Consider the following 15,642-nt stretch of genomic DNA (forward strand, 5'->3'; position numbering starts at 1 on the left):
GAGCCAAGGCGCAGCGTGCATGTAATTCCACATCTTTAATAAAGTGAAACCTTCACAAAAAATAGGTAAACAGAAACCGGACGTGGCGCAACCGTGGCGCATACAAACACACACAGAAAATAAATAATTACCCACAAACACAGGTGGGAAAAAGGCTACCTAAGTATGATTCCCAATCAGAGACGATAGACAGCTGCCTCTGATTGGGAACCATACCTGGCCAAAAACAAAGAAATAGAAAACATAGAATGTTTCACCCAAATCACACCCTGACCTAACCAAATAGAGAAATAAAAAGGCTCTCTAAGGTCAGGGCGTGAGAGTATGCACCTTTCAGTGAGTAGGCTACTGTATGCACCTTTCAGTGAGTAGGCTACTGTATGCACCTTTCAGTGAGTATGCTACTGTATGTGTAAAGCGAGTACGAGTACCGCTCCCCCCTGATTCAGCTCTTACCAAGGCTCAAACCCAGGACCTCTGCCTTGCAAACACACGTGACCACCCTCCTGAAGTGTCTTACCCAATTGCGCCACCGAAAATACTCCAGGCTGAGGAGTGAGTTTCATAGACTCCCATCTGCTGCATATGGAACCTTCAGTTAGAGTAGGCTACTGTAAGGACCCTTCATCACGAGAGCAGTGGTATAACTCCACTTCTGCCCCCAGGTTTCCCGTCCTCTGGAAAAGACGTCCGCTGTCCCACGTTCCCCCCTCCACATTCCGACGGGGGTGGAGGAGCTTTTAAAGTAATACCTCACCGCTCTCTTAACAAGCCGACCGGAGTCTTCCCCCCCACCACCCCTCGATCCTTTTCCTGTCCACTACACTGACTGGAGTCACATTTGGAGAAGAGGGGACAGAGACTAGGGCCCTTGATCCCTATGTACCCTTCACTTCAAATTGTTACCTATATCATCATCATGGCGTACCTTAGTTTTCAGCACACACACTTTATGTACAAATATTGTACGGTATGAACATTGTTGCCCCTTTGTGTGTGTCTGACATAGGAAAAGTCATCAAGGAAATGGACCTTACACACAAGGGCTTCATTCTGTTATGATTTGATGAATTAAACTTCAACACGGCTGACAACCACCCAGAGACATCGCATCCATGTCACTGCTCAATTAATCGCTGAATTAAAGACGTAATGGATTGTAGAGTCAGGTGGGACTGAAAATAGCATAGCCTAGGCGTGAAAGCAGGAAGTGAGGTGAGGAGAAGAGCAGTAAAACTGTATTGACGATGGCGTATCTTGGGTCTTAAGTGATCCTTGGCCTCAGCAATAACACAAACAGCTGAAGTAGAGCTGTTCAGCGTGAGTATAAATGCTTCTCAGGCGATAATGGGAGGATTTACGAGCCACTTTATATCTGTGACAAAGTTCCAAACTCCTTATCTGTTCCCAACTAAACATCTGTTTGTTCAGGTAACCTCATTAAACTGAGAACTGCACACACATGATGCATGACACACGTTCTTTTGATGTCACTCTGTAAGTATATGAGATGGCTGATGGTGTGCTCTAAAGCCTATTGTGCACTGGTATTTCTGTAGCGATATTGCCTGAAAAAAGTTCCATTGAAAATAGCCAACTTGTACGTACAGATGTAGGATCTTAATTTGATCACTCTTTTGTTGCTGAGAATTGTGTAGAGTATTCGAGGTTTAAATGGCTTCTAAAGTTTGTCATTTTCTCTTTAAAATGTCAGACTTGATTTGCCCAAACAAAAAATGTCAACACTCTAAAGAAATGTCCATTAATTATAATACACATAATAATTCACATTTCCTGTTGCTGCAAGATAATTTTCCTGCTGTAGCAAACTTTACCAAATTAATATCCTACATCTGTATCTTGTGAAATGTACCTTAATACGGTATTCAAAAATACATTGAAGATCATATTAAAGTATTAATCTTTAATCGTTTGAAGGAAAGATAATTGGAAGTGCACACAGTTGCTATTAAAATGTTGAGAACAAATGATCCTGGGTTTGGCCTCTGAAGGAATGACACTGCGAGTGGAGTGGATGATTTGTGAGTGTTGCGTGCTGGGAAGGACAATTTGATCTTGATGTCCGAGAGTGGACTGCAGTGTGAGGGATGAGGAGGAACAGAGGAAAACTTTCACCAACAGTTCACATGAAAGAATTGGGGTAACTCATGGCCCACAAAACACACACCATGTACAGACTCTCGTGCACACAAACCACACACCAATAGGCACACACTCTCACACTCACATGGTTAGACAAACACATGCTCGCATGGTCAGACAAATGCGCTCACACACGCACACAAGGAGCTGATGTTTTGCATTCGCTGGTGATGAATTCCAAAGTGCATTTTTGCAGAGATAAGATTCCATTCTCCTGAGCTCACTGTTTTCAAGACAGAGTAAGGGAGAGGGAGATGGTGGCAGGAGGGGGTCACTCATGGCAACACCCCTCTGGCCTCCCTCCCCCTCGTTCATTCAGACTCTCCACCACCACCACCACCACCACCCTCCACCACCACCTCACCGGGAGACTATGAGAGCCAACAGGTTTCCTCTCGGTGTCCTATTGACTGAAACCTTCCTGCAAATGCAGGACAAAACCTGCTGTACCAACACTTTCCTTTCAGGTTATATGATGACTCACTTTTACTTTCTCCCTTACACACACACCAACGCACAGAAATACGTGCACACACACGTGCATGCGCATGCACACACACACACACTGACTGTTCGACATCCTGCCCCTCCCTCCCCCAGAAACACATTCCAATTATCATGCAAATGCTGAAGACAAGGTTGTTGAGCAGGCAAACGTGGACCAGGGTGTGTGTTGAAGATTGTGTGGGTGTGTGTATGCGTGTGGGGGAGTGTTCGTCCTTGTTATCAAGACAATCATTTTATAAATGTGTACGGAGGTTAGAGGAGTGGATGTGAGAGATAAACAGGGCACGTATAAAACTAACTCTCTCTCTCGACGTGACAGTTCATGCAGCTTTAGTATTCGGATCATAGAGTTCTGATCACGGAATTCCGAATGCGTCGTACATCTACATTTAAATGTGTCTACCGTGTCCACAGTGTGGCCAGATTCCCCTTTCCTGCGCTATATTCAAATTGCAGCATATATTCTACAGACGGTGGAATAGGCAGAATATGATAATAACACAACAACAATTGAAGGAGGTAGCTAACTACTGTAGCTAACTAGCCAGTTAACTTCTGTAGCTTGCCAGCTAGCTAGCTAGCAAGCAACGCTAAAGATATTGCAAACGGTTTAGCATATCTCTAGCCCCCCCAACAAATATTTATTCTAAATATTAGCTAGCTGGCTAGCATTTGAGGCCAGCTCACACGTATTTCTTCCAACACTATACTGAAAAGGTGCCTCTGTCCCAAAACACACGTTTTCTGGAGACTTGTGGGGGAGCGCTGATGTCGTCGCCCACTGTGTGCACTTTCGGTAGCCAGACAGAGGAGAAATCCGCATGCAATGCCTCCTTGAGTACCTCCTGAAGTGGTAAGCCAGATCTGAACACAATCAGATCACAAAGTGACTTTTGTGCATCTAGACCCGTCTTTTCAATGCGATCTTCGAGTCACGTGTAAGTGTCAAGTGTAGACACGACCTCTGTGATCCCCATGACCTCTCAGAAGCGTGGCAGTCAGACCGCACTAATTCCACCACAGGGGACTTCCCCACTAGCAGCATCCAAGCTGTCTAGAGCAAGCCAAGACTTTATATCATCCATCTGGTCAAACTGTCTATGCAACACACACACACACACACACACACACACACACACACACACAAATGACTGCCTGCATAGGACAGTGATCTCTGAGAGGAGTAAAGCTTTGGCTTGATCGACTTCTCCAAAACCTGTCCACTCTCATCAACAATCGTCAGCAAAATATCTCACAGAACATTGAAATAGCAGATAGCTTTTTCATTCAAGGTTATACACAGTTCTGTGTTGCCTTGACGACGACCCCAAAACTATGCCCTGTGTCTGGGGTGACAGGGCTGTGGTACTTCCCCTTCCTGTGTCTACTTTAATACATATAGCTCTGAACCAAGGTCAGCTATTTATGTTTGAGGTATTTTCAGACTTCCAAGATCAACAAACTGCATGTGTGAAGCAGTGCCAGAGAAGAGTGGGTGATGAACCATTGATACATTAGCTGTATACTTTTTAACGCAGGTGCCAACACCACCGTTGAGGCCAGACTACGTCTCCCTTCCTTGGCAAGCTGAGCACACAGTGAGTAGCGTAATCAGCAGTGGTGTGTCTAAGAGTATTTTCAGAGTCAGTTTGACTCACCTCACCCGTAGACGTTTTTTTTCCCTTGGTCCTCTGTTCCATTCTCATTTTTAAGGGTAAATGGGATATATTATATATCTATGATAATAATAGTGACAACAATTGTGAGACAAAAAGATAATATACATTTCAATTACACAAGATTAGTATGTGCTACTTTTATATTTTGTACATTTGGGTGTGCTAGTTTTTATTCTCCTGATGCATCTCCAGATACACAGTGTGGTCTTTGGCAGACCAGGCTCCGTATACACAAAGCGTCAAAGAGTAGGAGTGCTGATCTAGGATCTGTCCATAAAATCCTATTAATTATGATCTAAAAGTCTAAACTCATGCTAGATCAGCATTCCTACTCTGAGAAGCTTTGTGGAGACGGGCTCAGGACTATGTAAGCTTCGTCACCCTCCATTTCCATGGTGCCCATGATGTTTGTTCTCACAGACAACATTCAGCAGTCAGTCAGTCAGTCCGGCCATCAATGCAATCTCCCCATCTGTTTATCTGTAGTGGGAACGACAAGTACATAAGCCGTAAACATAACTGTCCTTAACAGACAACCAGGGATGAGGAGAGGGATGTTCGCATCTCTGTGTGTTTGTGTTAACTGGTATGTGTATGTCTGTCTGTGTAGCTGTGTGTAACGTAATGCATGTTTCTCTCTCTGTGTGTGTAAGCACATGTAGAATGTGTGTTTGTGTGTGAGTGCTTGCGTTTGCACAGCCTATGTGTACAATGTGATGACCATGCCTCAATTCATGGAGTTGTGTGTGCATTTCCTTATAGTATATATTTGAGTAGTGTGTGTGTGTGGAGGGGCTGGAGGAAGTGGGGGGGGGGGGGGGTCTGTAATAACAGGAAGCTGGTCCTCTGTGTTGATATAAACCTGTCTGTTTGACGGGCCATCTGAAATAAATAAATAAGAGCCCAGAACTCAAACTAGCGGAATGTTCTTTAAAAAAAGAAACTTGAGGGCTCCCTCAAACCCAAACAGGAACACCTGCAACTCGCCCCGAGCCTGGTCCGTTGTCACGACAACCACTCGCATTGTGTGTAAACAGTTTACAGTAGAATAGGGTTGGGAGCAGGGAGAAGAATGTACAGAAGTGGGGGGGATTGGGATGAGAGAAAACAGTGTGTGTGTGTGTGTGTGTGTGTGTGTGAGAGAGAGAGCGAGAGAGAGAAGCAGAGGTTGAAGAGTTCTTTGAGTAGGAGTGGTGGTTGGGACAGAATCAGGTGGCCTTGTAGCGGGACAAGGGAAACGCTATACAGTACCAGTCAAAGGTTTTGACACACCCACTCATTCAAGAGTTTTTCTTTATTTTGACTATTTCCAACATTTTGAAATAATAGTGAAGACATCAAAACTATGAATTAATACATATGGAATCATGTGGTAACCTAAAAAGTGTTCAACAAATGAAAATATAATTTTAGATTCTTCAAAGTAGCCACCTTTTTCCTTGATGACAGCTTTGCACACTCTTGGCATTCTCTCAAAGAGCTTCATGAGGAATGTTTTTCCAACAGTCTTGAAGGAGTTCCCACATATGCTGAGCACTTGTTGGCTTTTCCTTCACTCTGCGGTCCAACTTATCCCAAACATCTCAATTTGGTTGAGGTCGGGTGATTTTGGAGGCCAGGTCATCTGATGCAGCACCATCACTCTCCTTCTTGCTCAAACAGCCCTTACACAGCCTGTAGGTGTGTTTTGGGTCATTGTCCTGTTGAAAAACAAATGATCGTCCCAATAAGCACACACCAAATGGGATGGCATATTGCTGCAGAACGCGGTGGTAGCCATGCTGGTTAAGTGTGCCTTGAATTCTAAATAAATCACTTACAGTCTCACCAGCAAAGCACCCCCACACCATCACACCTCCTCCTACATGCTTCACTGTGGGAACCACACATGCAGAGATCATCCGTTCACCTACTCCGTGTCTCACAAAGACACAGTGGTTGGAAGCAAAACCCTCAAATTTGGACTCATCAGACCAAAGGACAAATTTCCACCGGTCTAATGTCCATGAACGCCTGGTTCACGCAGTCTCCTCTGAACAGTTGATGTTGAAATGTGTTGGTTACTTGAACTCTGTGAAGCATTTATTTGGGCTGCAATTTCTGAGGCTTGTAACTCTAATGAACTTATCCTCTGCAGCAGAGGAAACTCTGGGTATTCCTTTCCTGTGGCGGTCTTCATGAGCGCCAGTTTCATCATAGCGCTTGGTGGTTTTTGCGACTGCACTTGAAGAAACTTTCAAAGTTTTTAATGTCTTAAAGTAATGATGGACTGTCGTTTCTCTTTGCTTATTTGAGCTGTTCTTGCCATAATATGGACTTGATCTTTTACCAAATAGGTCTATCTTCTGTATACCACCCCTAACTTGTCACAACACAACTGATTGGCTCAAACGCATTAAGAAGGAACATTTAACATATAACACCTGTTAAGTGAAATGCATTCCAGGTGACTTCCTCATGAATCTGGTTGAGAGAATGCCAACAGTGTGCAAAGCTGTCATCAAGTCAAAGGGTGGCTACTTTGAAGAATCTCAAATATAAAATATATTTTGATTTGTTTAAAACTATTTTGGTTACTACATGATTCCATATGTGTTATTTCATAGTTTTGATGTCTTCACCACTATTCTACAACAACAACAAAAAAACATTGAATGAGTAGGTGTGTCCAAAAGTTTGACTGGTTTTGTATATAGACTAGAAGAATGCACAAATAAGAACAACAAGGTTCCCAAAAAGGCAAAATTAGCAGTTCTTTGGAAGATGGTTCGCCCCCTCATTGGACCTTTAAATGGTACAGAGGGCAAGGGAGGGGAGAGAGCTCACCTGAGTATCGTCATCCATCCAACTCAGGGTTAGATGAAAGTTCAGCGGCATCATAAAGTATGACCTTCCACATACAGTGCCAGTATAATTAGTTACAGACCCATAGATGTACAGTACAGACAGATATCTGTTTTGATTTGGGTGAACTATCCCTTTAACTCTATGGTTAGTTATATGGTTGTGTAGTAGCCTGGTTGCCAGTCTGGAGCAAGACATGATATTCCTCTTGTCCTCGTCACATATGGGCTCCCTACACTAGAGCCCGTTTTCGCAAATGGTTGTTCCATTTGATTTGAATCACTTTTTGACCATTTCACTTTTGATTTGAACGAAACCTTCCATACATATTTGCCCATGGTAGAAGTGGTCAGAAAGTAACTTTGTGGACCTGAATGCCAAAACATTCAGGAGATCAAAGCCCACCCATTTTGCATACCCCACAATACCACGAGACATCCATGTCTTCATCACTGGAAAAGATTAACGAGCGAGTTTGATATCATTTAAAAGTTTACAAACGGGCTTGTCAAACAATTAAATCATTTCTTTAAAAAATATGTTTTTTAATAAAAATTGTCTTTTTTTTTTACCTTTAACATCAATTATCTAAAAACGTATAAACTCAGATTTGTTTCATTTTTGCATATGTTGTAGCTTAAACCCTAATGTATAATCTGAGATGAATGTGTTGTGCCTACCATCAGTTGAGACAGAGCATGCTCTTTAATACAGGGTGGTTGTCATTTCAATTATAGAAATATAATTCACAGAATGGACCTATACCTTCAGATCACTGCAATTTAGCTTGTACACCATTGAAATTGTAATTTAATGTAAAATTGAACTTCCAATTACTACCACAAAGATGGCTGTCGCCCCACCCAACGTTGAATGTCAACTTAAATGCAAATATCTTTTCTATTATCTATATTTCTATGATTTCAATAGGTTTCTATGGAAAATTGGCAGTGTAATTTAAAACTGATATTCGCATGCAAGTCAACATTCTCTGATGGGTGGACCTCCAACCATCTCTGTAGCACCATTTGAAAGTAAACATTTCTATTTTATTCAACAGATGGTGGGCACAACAAAAACACCTCAGATTATGTAAATAGGGACTAATCTACAACATATGCAAAAATTATGTTTTTAAATAATTGCCATTAATAAAAATAAAAAAACATTTTCATTCCATTTTTTTTTTTAAATGATAAAATAGTATGACAACCCTTTTTTAAAGCTTTTAAATGATTTCAAACTCAACCGTTTCCATTTTCCATTGATGAAGACATGGATGTCTCATGGTATGGCAGGGTATGCAAAAAGGGTCAACTTTAGGCACCTCTAGGTCCAAAAAGTCACTGTCTGACCACTTCTAACATGTATGGGAAGTTTTGTGCAAATCAAAAGGGATGCGGTCAAAAGTGATTGAAATCAAATGGAACAACCCCAAAGCTTCCCAGAGTAGGAGCACTGATCTAGGATCAGGTCTCCCCCTCCTGTCCATATAATGGTATTCATCTTAGATCAGCACTTCTACTCAGAGGTTTCATGGATATGGGCCATGGTCTCAGATTCCTCTATTAAAAAAGAATTTATTGAAATTGTATAGCTCTTTTCATTACAGAAAATAATCTCAAAGCGCATTAAAAGCAAACAACACATTTAAATTGAGATGATGAAGATGGAGATGGAATGTCTCTAGTTGGGTTCGGATGATGGAAAGTCCGGGAGACTCTTCATCAGTGCACCACACCAGACCTGCTTTTCTGACGTCAGTTCCTCCAAACGTCGCTCCTTCTTAGATACTCCACCACATCTTGGCAGTGGTTAAGAACAGTCCCGAGCCTCCTCTGCCATCAGTGGACACAGCATACAGTCCTTGTTGTGGTTCATCCTGACAGATGAAACATAAAAAGCAACCGGGATGAAAATATACTTTTCACCCCAATTCTGCAAATTTGAGAGTCAAGAATGTCAGGATGTCTCTACTGACAGTGACATGCCTCTGCTGCCTGTAGGGAAGCTGCTGGGTCAGAGAGGACCAGGGGATGCATGCTCCTGCAGTATCAGTGGGGTCCAGTGGGTAGTAAAAGTGCCACTCAGAAAGACAGAGCAGGTGATCGTATTTCTCCCCCAGATTGTGGGATAAAACACAAGCCTCATCTGATCCATAAAAACAACAGCCAAGCTCACAACTCATGAGGCTGAAGGACACACTGGATACAGAGTGTCAGTGTGTGTGAGTATGAGTGTACATGCCTGTCTGTGTGTCTGTATACAGTATGTGTGTGCGTCTCAGAATATGTGTTCCAGAATGTGTGTGTGTGTGTGTGTGTGTATGTGTTATTTCACTCAGTCAGAGCCCTAGCTCCAGATGTGCGGGGGTCACAGGAGGAGTTTAGCTCTCCCAGATGTGGCCAGGTGTTGCCTGTGGCATCACGCCACCAGACCCATGGCTTCCCTCCACACAGGGCTTTATCTAGCGGTCACAAGGTCATGTTTGTCAGCCTGTCTGTCCAATCAGCACTCCAGAATTGGAGGAGAGGAGGACCAGGGTAGGACAGGGCCAGGCTGAGGTCCAGCTTCGCTGTGGCAGGAAAGGGACACTGAACTTCTACACCACACACTAGGGCTGAGGAGGGAGGGAGGGAGAGCTGGGCAGGTTACGAGGGAGGGGAGTATTAGTAGAGGTTTGGGATCAGTCAAATCAAATCAAACTTTGTCACATGCGCCAAATACAACAGGTGTAGGTAGACCTTACCGTGAAATGCTTACTTACAAGCCCTTAACCAACAATGCAGTTTCCAGAAAGAGTTAAGAAAATATTTACCAATTAAACTAAAGTAAAAAAATTCTAAAAAGTAACCGAGTCAATGTGCAGGTTAGTCGAGGTAATTTGTACATGCATACATAATAAAACAGCAAGAAGCAGCAGCGTAAAAACTAATTGGGGGGAGGTGTCAATGTAAATAGTTTGTGTCGGCATCCCGAGTGGTGCAGTGGTCTACTGCATCGCAGTGCTAGCTGTGCCACTAGAGATCCTGGTTCGAGTCCAGGCCGTCCGGCCGGCCACGACCGGAAGTCCCATGGGGCGGCGCACATTTGTCCCAGCATCGTCCGGGTCAGGGGAGGGTTTGGCCGGCAGGGATGTTCTTGTCCCATGGCGCAATAGCGACTCCTGTGGCGGGCTGGTCGCAATGCACGCTGACACAGTCGCCAGGTGTACGGTGTTTCCTCCGACACATTGGTGCGGCTGGCTTCTGGGTTAAGCGGCCATTATGTCAAGAAGCGAACATAAAATGCATTTAGCTCATCTGGTAGGCTCGCGTCACTGGGCAGCTTGAGGCTGGGTTTCCCTTTGTAGTCCGTAATAGTTTTCAAGCCCTGCCACTGACGAGCGTAAGTGCCAGTGTAGTAGGATTCAATCTTAATCCTGTATTGATGCTTTGCTGGTTTGATGTTTCATCTGAGAGTGTAGCGAGATTTCTTATAAGCGTCCGGATTAGTGTCCCACTCCTTGAAAGCGGCAGCTCTATTCTTTAGCTCGATGCAGATGTTGTCTGTAATCCATGGCTTCTGGTTGGGATATGTACGTACGGTCACTGTGGGGACGTCGTCAATACACTTAATGATGAAGCCGATGACTGAGGTGGTATACTCCTCAATGCGTCTGTGCTAGCAAAACAGTCCTGTAGCGTATTATCCATGTCATCTGACCACTTCCGTATTGAGCAAGTCACTGCTACTTCCTGCTTTAGTTTTTACTTGTAAGCAGGAATCAGGAGGATAGAATTATGGTCAGATTTACCAAATGGTATGTGTCTCTGTGTGTGGAGTAAAGGTGGTCTAGAGTTTTTTTCCCCCTCTGGTTGCACATGTGACATGCTGGTAGAAATTAGGTAAAATGGATTTAACTTTGCCTGCATTAAAGTCCCTGGCCACTAAGTGCACCACTTCTGGATGAGCATTTTCTTGTTTGCTTGTGGCCTTATACAGTTCATTGAGTGCGGTCTTAGTGCCGGCATCGGTCTGTGGTGGTAAATAGACGGCTACGAATAATATAGATGAGAACTCTCTTGGTAGATAGAGTACCTTATGATAAGCTGTAGACCACGCTACCTCAGGCGAGCAATACCTCGAGACTTCTTTAATATTAGACATTGTGCACCAGCTGTTATTGACAAATGGCCACACACCCCCCACCCCCCACGCCCCTCGTCTTACCAGATGTAGCTTCTCTGCCCTGCAGATGCATGGAAAATCCTGCCAGCTCTATATTATCCGTGTCGTCGTTCAGCCACGACTCAGTGAAACATAAGATATTACAGTTTTTAATGTCACGTTGGTTGGATAAACCTCCACTACCACCGTATATCATCCATTTTGTTTTCCAATGATTGCACGTTGGCCAATAGAACAGATGGTAGTGGAGGTTTAATTTTCAGAAGGCAGCCCAACGAACAAAATAGCACAGTTGGATAGGAGCCCGTAAAACGGCAGCCATCCCCTCCGGCGACATTCTCAGTTAGGAGGGTATTGGGGTGGGGGGTGATTATGAGGGGGTGTGGCGGTGCAGAGGAGGTTGGCTGGAGGGTAGAAGGCAGTGGGGGCTAGGATGGAGGAAGATGTCATCTCCTCGTTATCTAGGTTCAGTGTTTACCCAGATTCCAGCTCTAAGATATCATCAGTAAATAAGCGGCCAGGGAGACGTGCTCTGGGATCCCGCCAAAAATGACCCGCCCCCCCTGCCCTCCCCTGTAAACACACACACACACACACTATCCGATGCCAAACTATGAGCTCTGAGTGACAGGGGTAGAAGACCATGGGGTGGGGGTTATGGGGGGCATTTCTTCTAGCACTAAACAGACCAGGCCAAGCAGTACAGAAAGCCTGGATAGGCCTGGACAGAGAAACAGCTGCTCTGAGTGGGATGAACAGAGTAATAGAATCAGCACTCACTTAGACATTTAAAGGCGTACCACATTAAAACAGTATAACAATGATAGATTATGATCATATCAATTATAAAGACCCAATTATAAAGTATCTTCCTCATTCTCCTTCCCACTCGTCCCTCTCTCTTTCTCCATTCTCTAGTGACGGACCACATTATCAACATAATGGCTCTTTCAAAATGACAGTGTAACGTGGTTTGATTCACTTCATATTGACCAAGTGGTTTTGAGTCTGCCCTCTCTCCATCTCAGCCTCCCTCTCTCCATCTCTCCCTGCGACAGAGTGATGAGACAGTAGAGAGCAGACAAGGTTGGGTTCCCCTGGTAATTTCGGAGGGGACGGAAGTAACCGCGGCGTCCCACCCTGGGCCCCGAATGAGCCCACTGATGATTCACCGGCCTGCGTGACGAAGGTTGGCAACCCCAATTTCAGAGAGGAGGAGAAGGATGATAAGAAGAGTGGGAAGGCGATACGGCGATACCTAAATCAGTCGCTCGCTAATGGGCAGATGTCCTGGTCTTTGACAAGTAAATTAAGCCTCATGAAAAGAGGGAAAGAGAGAGAGAGAGGCCAGAGGAAGTGAACGAGAAAGACACACACTACATGACCAAAAGATTGAGGACACCGGCTCGTCGAACATCTCATTCCAAAATCATGGGCATTATTATGGAGTTGGTCCCCCCTTTGCTGCTATAGCAGCCTCCACTCTTCTGGGAAGGCTTTCCACCAGATGTTGGAACATTGCTGCGGGGACTTGCCTCCATTCAGCCACAAGAGCATTAGTGAGGTCTGGCACTGATGTTGGGCGATTACGCCTGGCTCGCAGTCGGCATTCCAATTCATCCCAAAGGTGTTCAATGGGGTTCAGGTCAAGGCTCTTCCACACTGATCTCAACAAACTATTTCTGTTTGGACCTCGCTTGTGCACAGGGGCATTGTCATGCTGAAACAGGAAAGGGCCTTCCCCAAATTGTTGCCACAAAGTTGGAAGCACAGAATAATTTAGAATGTCATTGTATGCTGTAGCGTTAAGATTTCCCTTCACTGAAACTAAGGGGCCAAACCCAAACCATGAAAAACAGCCCCGGACTATTATTCCTCCTCCTCCAAAAATTACAGTTGGCACTGTGTATTAGGGCAGGTAGCGTTCTCCTTGCATCCCTCAAACCAAGATTTGTCCGTCTGACTGCCAGATGGTGAAGCATGATTCTTCATCAGTCCATAGAATGTGTTTCCACTGCTCCAGAGTCCAATGGTGGCGAGCTTTACATTGTTCCAGCCGGCGCTTGGCATTGCTCATGGTGATTTTAGGATTGTATGCTGCTGCTCGGCCATGGAAACCCATTTCATGAATCTCCCAATGAACAGTTCTTGTGCTGACGTTGCTTCCAGAGGCAGTTTGGAACTCAGTAGTAAGTGGTGCAACGGAGGACAGACGATTTTTACATGCGATGCGCTTTAGTGGTCCCGTTCTGTGAGCTTCTGTGGTCTACCACTTTGCGGCTGAGCCATTGTTGCTCCTAGACGTTTCAACTTCACAATAACAGCACTTACAGTTACCCGTGGCAAGTCTAGCAGGGCATACATTTGATGAACTGACTTGTTGGAAAGGTGTCATTCTATGACAGTGCCACATTGAAAGTCACTGAGCTCTTCAGTAAGGCCATTCTACTGCCAGCGTTGGCCTATTTCTTATTTCTTTAATTTGACCTTTATTTAACTAGACAAGTCAGTTAAGAACAAATTCAAATTTTCAAGGTCAGGCCTAGGAACAGTAGGTTAACTACCTTGTTCAGGGGCAGAACGACAGATTTTTACCTTGTCAGCTCAGGGATTCGATCTTGCAACCTTTCGGTTACTAGTCCAGCGCTCCAACCACTAGGCTACCTGCCGCCCCCATACCGTCTATGGAGATTGCATGGCTGTGTGCTCGAGTTTATACAGCTGTCAGCAACGGGTGTGGCTGAAATAGCCAAATCCACAAATCTTTAGGGGTGTCCACATACTTTTGTGTGTATATATATATTGTAGATTGAGATTGCAGTCTGGTCCGGGGAGGGGGCTGGTGGGCTTGAGTATGTGTGTGAGATAAATTATAAGCAATTAGGTCTACCTCCTGAAAATGCGCTTTTGATGATGTGTAAAAAAAAAAAAGATGAGTACAGGAAGGAGAGTAGAGGGGAGAATAACTCTCCTGTAGTGTAGCAAGTACTGGAGGATGAGGGGGCGTTGGAGGGAGGAGGAGGGGACTGAGTGTCGGGAACCGTCCTCCCTTCCGTTCTTGTGGGATCGTCTGAAGATCAGTGCAGCGCTCCAGTCACAGACACAGCGTTAATGACCACAGGAAGAAAAACCTTTAAATGTATGTGATTCTGTCCCTGATAGCTTTATGAGACTGCCACTTCTCAGTGCCAGGGCGCTTTCCCTTGGAGATAAATTAACACACATCTCCTTTGCACCTCTGTTAAAATAACCAGATTCAGTCATTTAAGGGAATGCAAGAATGTCTAATGCGTTCTTGCTCATCGAACAGGAATGTTATTCAACATAACAAGATGTTGAAATAAGAGGCCTTGGCATAGCAGGGTCAGGCCTGGGCCCTTGCCCACACCGAGCTCCAACAGGAAACTGCTTCTCAGATATTGCCTGTCTACTTCCTGTTATTGTCTAATTAAAGGATTATTGCAGTGAGATCCTAGCAGCCTGGAATGGTCCGTTAATACTGTTGGACCTGTAGTTCTTTGGCCTGGACGTCTGCAATGAGGTTCAGGAGTGGTTGGGAGCCCAAGGAAGGTCCCAACTTGACTGGAAATATGAAACATTTTTATCTTCCCTTGGCCTATGAACATCCTAAAAGCCTGTGTCGCTGATATCAATATGGATGACTCCATTTAACCCGTTTGGAGGGTTGGATGGACCCATTGACATCATGCTTATCCACAAACATACCAAAATGGCAGCTTTGCTTTCCTGCCTTCCCCTGATTGGCTGAGGAATGAACTTCATAGCTTGTGAAGCGATCCAATCATCAGTTGGGAGCTCTGTTGGTGGGTCATCAGCATCATAGTCATTAGCAGCATCTTCCTGTGTTTAGGCCTGTGGGAATGGGAGTGGGACAGTTAGGGCTCTCTAGGCTTTGATGTAGATAAAGTAAGATAACTTTAATCTCTGACTAATTAGCGAACCCCCTTCTTCGTGTTTTTCTGTCTAGACAGACTACATGCGACCCCCCTTCCGTCCTTCCCTATTAGGTCACTCAGGAAGCAAAACTACGTTCCCCCACTTTACTATGATGTGTTGGAAAGCAGTCAACCAGCAGCTGATATGCTCAAACCATAGATTGTCTGTCAACACGCTCAAACCTAGGGAAGAAAGAAAAGTTGGAATGTTCATTTATGAACATGTTTCATATACATAGCAAACATACTCAGACAACACTAATAGATTCAATATTTCCCAGGATATGTTTGGTTCAGGAACACATACTTTACACAGATATAGT

The sequence above is a fragment of the Oncorhynchus mykiss genome, chromosome 27, assembly GCF_013265735.2.
Source record: "Oncorhynchus mykiss isolate Arlee chromosome 27, USDA_OmykA_1.1, whole genome shotgun sequence".
NCBI classification, from domain to species: Eukaryota; Metazoa; Chordata; class Actinopteri; order Salmoniformes; family Salmonidae; genus Oncorhynchus; species Oncorhynchus mykiss.